Source organism: Gorilla gorilla, chromosome 15, assembly GCF_029281585.2.
Source record: "Gorilla gorilla gorilla isolate KB3781 chromosome 15, NHGRI_mGorGor1-v2.1_pri, whole genome shotgun sequence".
Lineage (NCBI taxonomy): Eukaryota > Metazoa > Chordata > Mammalia > Primates > Hominidae > Gorilla > Gorilla gorilla.
This window is the reverse complement of record NC_073239.2, coordinates 35,798,115-35,811,588: the sequence shown is the minus strand read 5'-3', so window position 1 is coordinate 35,811,588 and position 13,474 is coordinate 35,798,115. Positions and strand designations below refer to the sequence as shown.

The 13,474-nt window shown below is 43.9% G+C and overlaps 1 protein-coding gene and 1 pseudogene across 1 annotated transcript in view; both read right to left on the bottom strand.

Annotated features, from left to right (window-relative positions):
- The window catches only part of RNASE1 (ribonuclease A family member 1, pancreatic), a 249,634-nt gene that overhangs the window by 199,616 nt on the left and 36,544 nt on the right, over positions 1-13,474 (bottom strand). The window lies entirely within an intron of this gene.
- LOC101131304 (coiled-coil domain-containing protein 107-like) lies at positions 7,089-8,180 on the bottom strand (annotated as a pseudogene).

The window sequence follows — 13,474 nt, the reverse complement described above, 5'->3', positions numbered from 1 at the left end:
TGCTTTCACAGTAAAAGACCCAAGGACAGTATAAAAAAATGAATCCCAAGGCCAAAGATTTGGTCGTATTTATCCAATTCTGTTCAAAAGAGAGGCCGAACAGGCAGGCTCTATATACTCATCACTGTGAAAATGACAAAATTGTTTACTAGGACAGTTCCTCATATTTTTCATGGAGTTAACAAAAAAAGTAATTCTTGTTTTTTCTCTTCACTCTGATTCCTTGAATAAAGTAGCATGTTAAAATGTGATTTTCGGCAGGGCATGGTGGCTTGTGCCTGTAATCCTAGCACCCTGGGAGGCTGAGGCAGGAGGATCACCTGAGGTCAGGAGTTTGAGACCACCCTGGCCAACATAGTAAAACCCCATCTTTACTAAAAATACAAAAACTAGCCGGGTGTGGTGGTGGGCGCCTGTAGTCCCAGCTACCTGGGAGCCTGAGGCATGAAGATCACTTGAACCTGGTAGGCGGAGGTTGCAGTGAGCCAAGATCATGCCACTGCACTCCAGCCTGGGTGACAGAGCAAGACTCTTTCTCAAAAAAAAAACAAAAACAAAACAGGAGGTGATTCTCTGGGAGTCTCTCTGCGCCCACTCTGGTTCAGGAGGCTGCCCAGTTCAAAAACAAACAAAAAAAGGTGGTTTTCTTTGTCTCAGATTTAGTAAGTGTTCCCAATAAATAGGGGCCAATGGCCGGGTGCGGTGGCTCACACCTGTAATCCCACCACTTTGGGAGGCCGAGACAGGTGGATCACGGGTTCAAGAGATCAAGACCATCTTGGCCAGCAGGGTGAAAGCCCGTCTCTACTAAAAATACAAAAATTAACTGGGCGTGGTGGTGTGCGCCTTTAATCCCAGCTACTCAGGAGGCTGAGGCAGGAGAACCACTTGATCCTGGGAGGTGGAGGTTGCAATAAGCCGAGATGGCACCACTGCACTCCAGCCTGGCAACAGAATAAGACTCCATCTCTAAATAAATAAATAAATAAATAAATAAATAAATAAATAAATGCCAATGACTAACCTATCTCAAGTCAACCAAAGCAGGACTTGGTAAAAAGGAAGGAGATGAAATCTGTTTTGTGACCTTTGCTTGCTAGCCACCCCCAGTCTATAAAAGAGCTTGCAAAGGCCTAGACAGAGGTATGATTTTCCTCAATTTACATGATAGTTACATTCCCAGCAAACTCTTTGCATTTTAAAACCATGCAAAATAAAAGGAGTTAGGGTAGAAGCTCAGATAATTCTAAGCTGTTTTCTTACCTACATCAGCAGCCAAGAAAACAGTGATAAATTGTGTAGGCCATGCACTAATTCTTTATTTTACTTTGCTATATTCTGAGCACACTTGTTCCCTATCCATTAAATACTAGCACTGATCTCCTCTCCACTTATTATAGTTATCAAAAGTATCTCTAGAAATTTCAAAACCACAAAATCACTAAAAAAAAAAAAAACTGGTCTAAAAGTAAGATGAAAATCTATGTAAAATTACATTTCCATTACTGTGTCGTTATGTGATGAAATAGGAATAGTTCAAATTGTATGTTAGCCATATCCTCACATCCCAACAGTATATATTTGATATCCTAAGGCTTCCTCTTTTTTTTTTTTAAGAGATCAGGTTTGGCTATGTTGCCCAAGCTGGTCTCAAACTCCTGGCCCCAAGCCACCCCTAACCCTGCCCCACCTTGGCCTCCCAAAGTGCTGTGATTACTTGAGCCACTGTGCCTGGCCAATCTTCGTTTACTTTTAAGGGATTCTAACAATGTTCAACTATTTATTTATACAACATACATATTCCAAGTTTAACAATATGCCTGGCTTTCCTCTAGGCACTGGGGATACAAATCTGAATAGGGACAATTTGTGCCCTTGAGCCCTCTCTAATTAGAGGACTGGAAGCTTACAGGCAAATATGATACACAGAGATAAGTGAGCATTCACAGAGTTTTTTGAAACCTAAATGGCATAACACACACAAAATGTTCCTGTAACACAGCAAAGTGAGTTCCTTTCCATTACCTTTTGAATTACATAAAACTGGCAAAGAGATCCCCAGGACATCTCTAACAAGGCCTCCTATGCAACAGCCTTCCTCAATGAGGCCCAGCCACCGACCCACCCCACCTGCCCTGTGCTCAGGGCAGGGGTGACCTGCTCAGTAAGTGATAACCTCAAATACCTTCCTGTAGTCTTTCCTCAGAAGCATCTAAGATGAGGAGGAAAGGACCGCTTTGTGGCCCAGATAGAATCAGACTATCTGTGTTCTTTGGTAGAAGGTGGTGTTGAAGACATTAATGCCTTATTTCCAGAAGAGAGTCCATGTCAGCATTGTTTGAGAGTTGAATTGACACTAGATTGAGGTAGAGCCTCATTTGGCAGGAGTGGAGTCAGGTCATTTGCCTGTTAGTGGGCAACAGAAAGACAACTAACACTGATTGGAAGGGAAAAGCAGGGAGAACCAGGACTCTCCTTTCCCCTCTGCCCATTATCCTGATCCTGCTGCCCCAAAGGAATGTCTGATAAGTCGTCTTCACAGCAGCCAGACTCAGGGCAGTGAGAGTCCATGAGGGATTCTAAGCTCCTTGTCTTTGAAGGGAGTGTGGGTAATCAAAGGAGAGTAAAAGTCCCTCCTGGAACATATTCTTTCTTGTCAATAACCAAACAGAGGATGCTTCCCCTTTATCACCCCGGCCCAGCTGCTGCTACTCTGAAAAGACCTAGGCGCATCCAGAAAGAAGTCTTTCAATAAACACGGTTTAAATAAATCTCTGATGTTATAATAAGCAGCCTGATGCAGATATCCCCAGTTCTGACTTGTGGTGCTTACTACAATATTATGAAAAGTCTGTAGCTTTGGAAAGGTGATGTGATCCCATTAAGATGTCATGAACTACGGAATTCTTTCCCCTATCTCTTCAGACATCCAGTTCTACAATTTTCCCTTGTTTTTTTGTCTAATGTCCCTCACATCCAACCTGGCCCCCCACAAGGTACTTCTTTCCACTCAGATCACACCAATTAGCCACTGAACTCTACATCTAACTATTCACACTGAGATGTAATCAAAGGTTAACTTTTACATGCTTGATTTTACAAGGTCAAGAGGAATTCTTAACCTAGTGATGGCTCGAGTACCTGAAGTATTTTTGAAAAAGTAGGAGGGAACTTACAAACTCTTCCATTGTCTGCCATATCCATTCACTCACTTAAATTGTTTACAAGACAATAAAACATATAAAAGCAACATTTTCACCAGGCCAATCACCTCTCTCCAGCCCCATAATGATTAGCCTACATCCCTGTATCCAGATTTCCCTATAATTAATAATGTTGCATTTTTACATTCACCTCTTGATTTTACTCAGCTCCATCCTGGAATATTAAATCTGCCTTGGCTTAGCTATGCTAGTTTGCACTTGGCCCTTCCTGATAGTCATGGTCCAGGCCTGTAAATTATGTCCAAGTTCCTCAGTTGCTGTTCCCGGGCCTGGCTGGCATGGAAGGTCCTGATATCTGCATCAGCCTTAGCTCATGCTGCTCCACATTGCCTGACTCTTTATCTTCAGACCCATCCCTTACTGTCAACTTTCCTATTTAATTCCTGAAACATCATCAAAAAAAAAACAGGCCAAGATATGCTTTCATTTGATACCTTCAGGGAAGATATGCAAAAGGCCCCATACAATAAGGAAGGTCCAGGATCACCTTGCTGAACCCAAGAGACTAGGGAGAAGTCAGTACACCAGGTGTCTTTTTTTTTTTTAAAGACATGGGGTCTCATTATGTTGCCCAGCTTGGACTCAAACTCCTGAGCTCAATTGATTTTCCCGTGTCAGCCTCTTGCGTAGCTGGGACTAAAGGTGTGTACCACCATGCCTAGCTTCCAAATGTCTTTTGAGCTAAGGTTAGTTAGCTCCCTCCATTCATTGCAATTACATTAACCTGTACCATGTTTTATGAAAAGCCTTCATATGGTACCCGCAAGTAGTATGTATTTGTCATTCCCATAGATAGCCACTGCATTAGGGAAAGCTGTGTGAAAGAAGGTATTGACCGCTGGTACCTGCAGGTTAAGGGCAGATACTGCAAGGGTACTTCACAACTGAAGAAATTTCAAGTGGCAGACATCAAGGTGGCTTTGAGCAACCCTGTGGCCAATGTCCTCAACAGTTGTTTTTACCATAATGCAGAAGATCTTTTCCTGGGACTATATCTTACCATGTCCCTTGATTATAAATAATGGTGTAATGACATTATCTAATAATTTAGTGGCTGCTGTGACACTGATTTGGTGCTTAAGCTAATGAAATAATAGAACAAGCCCACATTTAGCAGCCTTTTGATATTAAAGACAAACTCATGCTGAAAACCCAGGGTACTCTCCTGGGTTTTCAGCATGAGTTTATATTGATTCCTGTGTTTATATTGATTCCTGATTTAAACAAACAGGTCCTTAGCCCAAGATCTTTCCTACCATTTGGATTTAATTTTGAGGCAGTGGAGGGCAGTTAAATATATGCAGAGGGACCTATAAAAGAAACAATCAGCCAGGCAAAGTGGCTCACACCTGTAATCCCAACACTTTGGGAGGCCACGGTGGGAGGATCACTTGAGCCCAGAAGTTCAAGATGAGCCTGGGCAATATAGCAAGATCCTGTCTCTACAAAAATAAAAACTGTAAATTAGCCATGCATGGTGGCATGCACCTATAGTCCCAGCTACTCAGGAGGCTGAGAGGAGAGGATTGCTTGAGCCCAGGAGGTTGAGTCTACAGTGAACCATAATCATGCCACTGCATTCCAGCCTGGGTGACACAGCAAGACCCTGTCTCAAAAAAAAAAAAAAAGGAACAATCAAAAAATCTGTTTGGAGGTGTGCTTTGAACACAATTCAAAGAAGAATGGTCAAGGATCAGGGAGAGTATTATCTGAGTCATTTCTCAGGATGCTACGATAAAAATCTAATGCATCTGGCCGGGTGCGGTGGCTCACGCCTATAATCCCAGCACTTTGTGAGGCCGAGGTCAGGAGATAGAGACCATCCTGGCTAACATGGTGATACCCCGTCTCTACTAAAAAAACAAAAAAATTAGCTAGGCATGGTAGCGGGCACCTGTAGTCCCAGCTACTCAGGAGGCTGAGGCAGGAGACTGGCGTGAACCTGGGAGGCAGAGCTTGCAGTGAGCCAAGATCGCGCCACTGCACTCCAGCCTGGGTGACAGAGCAAGACTCCGTCTCAAAACAACAACAACAACAACAAAAAATCTGACGCGTCATAAACAGAAATGTCTCCAGGAGCCAGGTAGGTGTTGTCACTGACTGAACGGACAGAAGAGAGGAGTGGAGTCAGTGGAGACCCCTGAGCTTTTGTCTTAAAAGCAGCAGTGGCTGCTACTTAAGAAGACATGACTGGCCAGGTGTCGTTGCTCACACCTGTAATCCCAGCACTTTGGGAGGCCAAGGTGGGCAGATTGCTTGAGCCCAGGGGTTTGAGACCAGCTGTGCAATATGGCAAAACCCCATATCTACAAAAAAATTACTAGTCGGGTGCCACCACACTACATGCCTGTAGTCCCAGCTACTAGGGAGGCTGAGCTGGGAAGATCACTTGAGCCTGGGAGGTGGAGGTTGCAGTAAGCTGAGATTGCACCACTACACTCTAGCCTGGGCAGCAGAGTGGAACTCTGTCTCAAAAGAAAAAAAAAAGAAGAAGAAGAAGAAGAAGACACAACTTAAGAAGTAACTGCTATTCAGCTTTAGTTGATCATCACATTGAGCTAATGGTGGCCCAGTATGGCCACATTTTTAGCTATTTTAAGGCAAGTCAGGAATCCAAATTTTTTGGTTTTTTGGTTTTTCGGTTTTTTTCTTTGAGATAGAGTCTCGCTCTGTCCCCCAGGCTGGAGTGCAGTGGCACAATCTCGGCTCACTGCAAGCTCCGCCTCCCAGGTTCACGCCATTCTCCTGCCTCAGCGTCCCGACTAGTTGGGACTACGTGCGCCCACCACCACACCCGGCTAATTTTTTGTATTTTTAGTAGAGATGGGGTTTCACCTGTTAGCCAGGATGTTCTCAATCTCCTGACCTTGTGATCTGCCCGCCTCGGCCTCCCAAAGTGCTGGGATTACAGGCGTGAGCCACCACACCCGGCCAGGAATCCAAATTCTTTATGTGAAAATCTCCATTTGGAAAGGTTGCCACCACATCCAAAAATTATTTAAAAAATAAATAAATAAAAGCAAACAAACAAAAAACACTGCATAGGCCAATCAGAATAGGTCTTGAGCCAGATATATCTGCTGTGACTGTAATATGTGAGTTTAGCCTCATGTTATAAACACTTGAGTACAGCTCGTTCTACCCATTGAGACTATATGCATCACAGAGGGACTACACTACACCTCAGTCCTGTTTACATCCTCATCACCTATAAAACTGCATCCCACACAACATATATTTTCAAACTTGCAGCCAGGCATGGTGGCTCACGCCTGTAATCCCAGCACTTTGAGAGACTAAGGCAGGAGGATAACTCAAGGCCAGGAGTTTGAGACACACCTGGCAACAAAGCAAGACCCCATTTTTACAAAAAATTAAAAAATTATCCTGGCATGGAGGCATGTTCCTATAGTCCCAGCTACTTGGGAGGCTGAGGCAGGAGGATCACTTGTGCCCAGGAGGTTAAGGCTGCAGTGAACTATGCTTGTGCCACTGTACTCCAGCCCGGGCAACAGGCTGATACCCTGTCTCTAATAAATAAATGAACGAATGAATAAACTAATTAATTAATTAATTAAAACTTGCTTAATAATTTAAGGAATTCCACAGAATGAGATGGCTAAGTCCTATTAGCTCTAACTTCAGTCCTGTTCAGGTCAATATTTGTGTCCATATTCATATAAGGGCATTAACAACAACATTGCATTTTCAGATGACAAGAATGTAAAAATACAGTGAAAAATATGTGAATTAATTTTATTGGAAGATTACATACAGTTCAAGGGTCTAATTCCAATGTTTCTCACCTAGAACTTGACCCAGTGATTTAACACCTCTAACCACCCACGCCTTCCCTACCTTCGATACACTTCCCCATCTCTGTACATTTTCCCATACCAATCTTTTTGCATGCACTGTCCATCCCTTCCCGAATGCCCCAGCAAACCCTTGCTCACCCTCATGACCCTGCTCAGGTGGAGCCTCCTTGTAGAAACCTTCCCAGACCCAATGGGCAAAGTAACTTCCTCCATCTCTGTGCTCCCAAAAAGCAATGTTCATATAAGTGTTATTGCTTCTATCACATATTTAGTTGCTCTGCTTCTCCATAAGCTACTTAAGGACCAAGACTACGTTTCATGTATCTTAATATGTCCTGTGACTAACACAGTTTCAGGAATAGAGTGCGCAGTACATAAATGCCTCATTTATAAAGATTAAATTCCCATTTTACATAGTGAAATACAAGCCTAGGAATGTAAATGACAGCTGTGTAGAAAGAAGCACAAATGTGAATGAATGCAAGATTTTGGAAATCTAAGTTGGAGTTGTTTATACATTAGATATTCATTCTTTTTTTTAAATCAAGAACAAACTTTGTTGAACTTTGTACCCTATTAACAGAAGTTAAAAAAAAAAAAAAAAGAACAGACTCTGTTTTACTAAACCCTCAGTTGTTGTCCCTCCTTCCCAGCTGGGGCTGTGACTGGAGCCCTTTTCCACAGCCTTGCTGCATCTTCTCCTTAGCACCTGTTCCACCTGCCAGGAAGTAGCTAGTTTCCATGTCTCTGTGCTCCAGTTTATGGGCTCCTCCCAGGTCTGACCATCAGCAGCCTCCTCCTCATCTTTCTTTATACATAAGTCCTCAGGAAAAGGTATGCTGGCCTCTGGTTCTGAAGCCACCATACCCTTATCTGGCTTGCTATCTTGTAGCAGCTTCACGGTTTGTAGCTGCATGTTCAGAAGCTCTTACGGGGCTCCAGCCAGAGTAGTCACACACTCAAAAAGGGGGTCCAGTTGGGCCACCAGATTGTCCAGGTGCTGCTCTGCCTGGATCAGCTGTTGCTCCAACTGCAATGGGTGCTTCTTGTCTGACTCCTCTTGGAGAACTGCAGCTTCATCTTTCCCCTGTTGTGGAAGAAAAAAAGGGCAATACTGCAGCAAAATTGTTCTGCCCCATCACCTCAGTCTCCAAAGCCAGTAAAGAGAGGGGTGTCATTTAAGGTAGAGAATGCTATTGGGAGTTTACCTCAGAGAATCACAATTACTTCTAGTCTAGTTCCTCACCCAGCACATGAAGCAACATGTCATCGTGTCCCACACATGGTCATTCGGTCTACTGAAACACCTCCAGGAATGAGCAGCTCTCTCGCGTTTGATTGAGCTCTGGTTGTTAGACAGTTCATATACAAAGCCAGAATTTGTCCTTCATGTATCTTCTTTCCATAGCGCTGATTAGAGCCTTCCAAAATAATGGCTCTTCAATGTGATAGTTCCTCAGGAATTTGAAGACAATGGGCATACCCTTGCTCCCTTTCCTGCGTTTTTTCTGGTTTAATATCTTCGATCTTTTCAGTCAGGGCTCATTCTGCATAGTTTTCTCTGGTTGCTTTACTGAACATATAGTGCTCTTAAGGCAGTTATGGGAGACGAAAATTCTCCAGGAATGTTCTGGTCAGTAGATAAAGCACAACACCTTGTTCCTACCATTGATTTGGGAAGTAGGTTGTCACATCACACCATAAACTTATTAGTCAACGGGTAGGCCTAAGTCTCTCTCATAAGTGCTGCTGCTAAGAAATATCTTCTTCCAGACTGTATTCACGCCAAAGGATAGAATTTACTAAACTATCCTTGTTAAATTTCATTATTAAATCCAGTCACTCATCCTAGCCTGTCATGTCTACCTGGGATCATTATTAGCTATCTCTTCTAGTTTCATACATCAAAATTGGTTCAATCGGTTCTATTTTCTAATGCAAATAAATAATAGGGTCAGGGCTGAAGATACTGTCCTGGAAAGTTTACTTTCCAAAATGTACCGTCAACTCATATTTAAGGGCCTCTCTCCCTAGGAGAACATGAGACCACTTGATGTCTTGAACTCTAGAAACACTATGGTTGCAGCAATCAACCCCTTGTGCCACAGTTGGCCCCACTTTAGTAGTATGAACACTAGCTGAGTGTCCAGCTCCACCAGTTGCTGCTCTGGGTGACCTCAAGCAAGTGGCTACTCTTTATTAGATTGTAGGAAAATTAAATGTGATGGTCATTATTCATTTACAGTTTACCACGTGCCTTTCACATTCAGCCTTACCTCGCTGAATCCTTAAAATTACTCTATAATGTTGGAGGCCAATCAACTATTATCTTCATTTTACAGACAGTGGAAACTGTATCTTGCTCTCAGTACTATGGTGCCCCCATGAGAGATGCAGACTCAGGGCACCCCCACCCCCAGCCATCTCTGCATCTGCAACACTTATACAACACAAAAGCCACAAGGGCTGAAGTGTACAGCATTCCCAAAAGCAGCACCCTGGCCCTGGCCCCCTCATGCTGGTCCTTGAACAGCAGTTGCCAGCATTCTGTGGCCCCAGGGCCCACGTGGGCCGGGTTCCCTGTGGAAGGAGGGCAAAGTAGATATTCATTCTTTTACAGATTTTACATAAAGATCTGTGTGTTTTTTTTAGGTTTATGTTAGTTGACATGGAATGGAGGCATTAATCAGGTCAAGATTAAAATCTAGAGAAGATAAATCCAATGCACATGGAGCAGTGGAATCACTTCAGGAGGAACTGAACAGACTGCTTTAATTCACTGCAGAATTTTGAACAGCAAGAAATCCAAAGACTCAAGTTTCCAGCATAGAGGTGTGATGAGATGTAGAATGTTTGTATGAAGAGAGAAACAGGGGTGTTGCTAAAAACAAAAAAGAAGCTGGATTCCTCCTTGAAATGGCCCTCCCTTGCTCTACTTGTTATGGGTTTTAGGCCCCCCTTTATACAACATGGCTCTTTGGCGTGCTGGAGTACGATTAAAAAGAAGAAAGAGGCCAGGCATGGTGGCTCACACCTGTAATCCTAGCACTTTAAGAAGCCGAGGCAGGTGGATCGCCTGAGGTCAGGAGTTCGAGACCAGCCTGGCCAACATAGAAAAACCACATCTCTACTAAAAATACAAAAAAAAAATTAGCTGGGTATAGTGGCGCACGCCTGTAAACCCAGCTACTCAGGAGGCTGAGGCAGGAGAATCGCTTGAACCCAGAAGGCAGAGGTTGCAGTGAGCCAAGATCATGCCATTGCACTACAGCCTGGGCAACAAGAGTGAAACTCTGTCTTAAAAAAAAAGAAGAAGAAGAAGAGGAAGAGGAAGAAGAAAGAGGAGGAGGAGAAGGAGGAGGGAGAGGAAGCTGAACTGGCTTGTAGAAGATTTCATAGATGTCTGATGCCCACAGTACTATCAGAGCTTGAACAAAAACAACTCCACCAAATTCAAAGTAGAAATTTGGAAAAAGATTTGAACAAGAAAAAAAATACCACTTCCCATAACACAGTCTCCTCGTCTCCTAGCTTTAGCCCTTAACACAAAGTGTGGCACATCTAACATGGTCAGTAAAGAATTCCACCAACTCAAGAACGAAAAATAAACTCCCTATCATGGATAAATGTCTTTTCCCATTATATATCTTTCTTTCCTCTTTATCTTCTCTTTCTTCATCCCTTTCTTCTCACATTTTTTCTTCATTTTCTGTATAATAGCAAGTCTCCTAGGCCAGGTGGCTGTGCTGGCCATTCCCAGTGGTTCTCAAAAACACAAACAGATCCTTCTGGAAAGTTCTGTCTTGAATTGGTCCCTGTTGCAGGACAGTACATTAGAAATGGTATTTCTAGAAGGCTTGGAGAAGTAGATGATAAGCCAGAGTTTCCTTCTTGGGATTCCTCTCCCGAGTCTGAACTGGAAACCATTGACCTAGTTGTTAGACAATGGAGGCCCCCAACCCAGAACATTTTAATGGGAAAATTTTAGATTTTCTTGAGAAACATGAACTGAGAATAGAAAGACTTCTACATTCTCTCACTGCCCTGGCCATTCCGGTCCCTATTTCAGGGTCTCAGTCCCTCAGGAGAGATATACGAGACCCCCAATGGGTGTCCAATCCTTGGATTTTCCTCTAAGACTTTATCCATGTGTTAAGAGTCCACAATGCACCTCCAAAGAAGCTCCTGTGTGACCGCAATTCATCTTCTGAGGATATCAGCGATCCTTTCATGCCATCCCATGCCAAGACTAACACTGCTCTGTGGTGATCCCCCATCCTATATCTGTAGGAAGCCATGCTGGGTCTGCCCGAGCCAGAGTTTTCAAAATCTATAATCCCTCCAGAACCTCCTTGCTTTCCTCAACATAGATTTTTGCCAAAGGAGATCAGATCCAATTGGAAGATCCCTCCCCCGCAGCAGAATACTTTGTAATTGGATTAGTCTCAACAGCAACAGTAGTTCTGGCCTTGAATATGAGTTAATCAGCCAAGTCACAACACAAGGAAGCTGACTGCACCAGAAAACCCTGTACAATCCGTGAGTTTCTTCATGGTTGAGACTCAGATGAATCATCATGTTGATCTGACTCATGCCTCTCCCTGCCTTAGGCCAAGAGACTGAGGCTTCACCTGGGATCTGCCTCTTTCCCATTCAAGAGTCAAATGAGCCCCCAAGGAGTAGAAAAAAATGTGATTGATTCTGATTTGCACCCCAGTCTTTTTTTAATTAATCATAAAGAATCAAATATTTACATTAGAAGATATCTTGTGCTGTGAAAAAAAGGAAGGAATAAAAGAAGGGAGGAAGAAAAGAAGTGGGAGGGTGGGAGAGAAAGGAAACAATAGAATAAGGCAGGCGCGGTGGCTTACGCCTGTAATCCCAACACTTTGGGAGGCCAAGGCCAGAGGATCGCTTGAGCTCAGGAGGTCAAGACCAGCCTGGGCAACATGGAAAGACCCCATCTCTCGAAAAAAATAAAAAATTAGCCAGACACAGTAGCATACACCTGTCATCCCCACTATTCAGGAGGCTGACGTAGGAGATCGCTTGAACCTAGGATGTGTGGCTGCAGTGAGCCATGTTCTCACCACTGCACTCCAGCCTGGGTGACAGAATGTCACCTGTCTTAAAAAGAAAACAATAGGCTAGAAAAAAAAGAAAAGAAAGCAGTAAGTGACATAAGACCAAGAGGAAAAAGGGAAACTTGAGCATCATCTGTCCTCCCAGTGGCCTACGGAGGGAAAAGAGTAGACACTTAGCTTCACAGCCCACAGCAAATCAGGCAGGGTCACTTCTGCAAACACTGATAACCTACTAAAACCCAAGCACAGAGTAAGACAGACACTGAGATTCAGAGATAAAGTCAAGATGGCTCCTACTGTTGCAGGGGAACTAGAATGACTCAGAATCCCAGACAAGTCATGTTTGAAGAGGCCATTCATTCACTCCCAGTGAGGTGAAAGTTGCATCCCTTTCTCCCTTCTCTCCTTCTCTTATCCTGGAGCGCAAACATTGTGTGGAGTGCAAACATTGTGTGGAGCACAAACATTGTGTGAAGCCCCTACATAGGCGTGGTGCCTTATGCGTTGGAGTTGAACTACTATGAAGGTACGTGAGATCTGGTGATTCCTTTGGATAAATTTCCTACAAGGAATCATTTCACAAAGCTTTATGGGCAGCAAATGCCCATAATTTGGATGGTGGCTTTTGGAGCCATGACATGATCTCAGCTATATGAATAGAATTCTAAGGACAAGATGCTGAGGGATTTACTCAAGAGCTCTGACTAGCTGACAGTAGAATCTTGGCAGATCTTCCAACACACACATCTAGTATGGCCCAATCTTCAGAATTATCTTTGCATTTGGGCAAGAATAGGCCCCATCGCCAGCACCCTGGCATTTGGGCAAGACTAGCACAAAAAATGAGGGATGACTTCAGGAGTAAGAACCTTTGAGACGGCCTGGGTTGTGGACTTAATAGTCTGGAGAGATATCAACAGGTATCAATTTAATGGTTCCACTCCTCAGATATCTCTAGGGCAGAGTCCTCAGCCCAGGGCACACACAGAATCACGACTCTGAATGTGAGCATTCTCACTGGAGGGGTAGAGGTCACTGTGGTGACCCTTTTGAGCACCCAGGAAAGATTCCCAGGTAAAAGGAGGACTGAGGAAAAGCTGGAAAAGAGGCAAGTGTCAGCCTAGGATGTGTCAGTGGTCCATGCATTCATCTACAGGAAGGGCGGTTCCGCATGGAAGAGGCAGAGCGGCCCTTCTCCCCTTGTCCACCCATGTCTCCTCACCCCACCTCACCCCGAGATGAGGAGCCCTGAGAGAGCTGGCAGGCTGCAGTCGGTGAGGTCTGCAGATTTGGGGAAGAAGTCGAATAAGGTAGAGAACCACAGAAGGGAAGTCCAATTAGGGCGCTG